Consider the following 1,499-nt stretch of genomic DNA (forward strand, 5'->3'; position numbering starts at 1 on the left):
ATTCAGCCTTGCATGACTTTTTTTCCTTTTGTTTACTCAATCAATTTAACGTATATATTTATTTCTATTATTGTTTGATTAAATAAAAAATTATTTTAATAAAAAAATTTAGCAAACACAATCGGATAATATATCGCTTATTGCGAGATAAAATATCTTAATTTATTTTTATTTTTTTATTTTTTTAATTTTATTTTTAATTATCATTTATAACCCGATATGAAGCCACCTACATGACTACTATAATGTTTAAAATAAGTGGGATGGAGATCCCTCCATATATGCTTAAATATGAAAAAAGGTGGTTCTATAAAAACAAACAAAAACAAAGAAGTTCGTCAGAATGGCAGGCGAGTCACCTTGTGTGCTAGATTGCTAGTCTACCAAGATCGGAGCTCATTCCCATCTCCTTTGTGTTTTAGTGTTTTTTTTTTAAATAATAATAAAAAAATAGAAATATAAACGACAAGTGCTACCCCTTCAAAACGACAGGTCTTCCGAAAATTCAGAGGGGGCATTTTGGTCAGTCCATGTACATAAATCGCCAAACCCATCAAGGAAAGTGAGAAAAGCAGGGTTTTCGATGATGAGAAATCATTTTGTTTCAGTTTCTCAGCGACCAAACAGGGTCGGTCGGTCTAAGTGGAAGCAATGCAATCTCTGTACGGAAGTTTAATTTGAAGACTAAACCTAAACACGTCTCATTTCAAATCCACTTTAGCTTATTTACCTTTAAAATTCATGGATTAAGCCTTTTCAACTATGATTCTTCATACACTACCTTTTCGCTCATTTCATCACTTGGCTGTATCTTCCTCCTCCTTTTCCATTCAATTTTCGTGTTTATTCTTTTTTTTTAATTAATTTCTTCTTAATTGGTTGTGGCAGCCAAAATATGGTGAAATTGAGTGGGGTTGGCCGAATTTGAGTGGTTGAATTTGTCTGATCGGGCAGAAAAAGGAGCGAAGAATTTCCCACATCGTAGGAAGAGCTTGACAGTATTGGCAGAAAATTCTTCGGAAGGTTTGTCAGCGCCTACTGTTGATGTTCCTTCGCGCATCAAATTCAAGAGACTCGATAAAACTGCCAGGCACATAATGCAGCTATGCATATGCATATATATATATATATATATATATATATATATATATATATATTGATCTGTTTCTGTTTCGCATGCAGACACGTTATGTGTTTGAATATCAATGAAGTTAAATAAAGTTCTATATATTTTCTGAAGAACATAAAAGTTTCATCCTTCACTTAGATATGTTGAAGTTATAGTGAACGCTCCTTCATTTTCTTTTTCCTTTTTGTCCATATTGTAGATTGATTATGGGAGAAAAGAAATTGTGGTAACAATTTGGATGTACATGGCAAGGTTTCTGTTAACTAGATCAGAAGTTAAAACTATATATACCTTGTCACACTGTTTATTTAAACTGAGATTAGAAACTAGCATTTCCCTGTGGGATAGAGAATAAAACCTCATCCTTCTG

General features: G+C 32.8%; 1 long non-coding RNA gene across 1 annotated transcript; it reads left to right on the forward strand.

The window, feature by feature from the left end:
* Positions 1 to 327: 327 nt before the first annotated feature.
* Positions 328 to 1,249, forward strand: LOC127904378 (uncharacterized). Its single transcript, XR_008057517.1, has 2 exons — positions 328 to 807; positions 889 to 1,249. It is a non-coding gene; the product is annotated as an uncharacterized LOC127904378 (long non-coding RNA).
* Positions 1,250 to 1,499: the final 250 nt, after the last annotated feature.

The sequence above is a fragment of the Populus trichocarpa genome, chromosome 15 (genome assembly GCF_000002775.5).
Source record: "Populus trichocarpa isolate Nisqually-1 chromosome 15, P.trichocarpa_v4.1, whole genome shotgun sequence".
NCBI classification, from domain to species: domain Eukaryota; kingdom Viridiplantae; phylum Streptophyta; class Magnoliopsida; order Malpighiales; family Salicaceae; genus Populus; species Populus trichocarpa.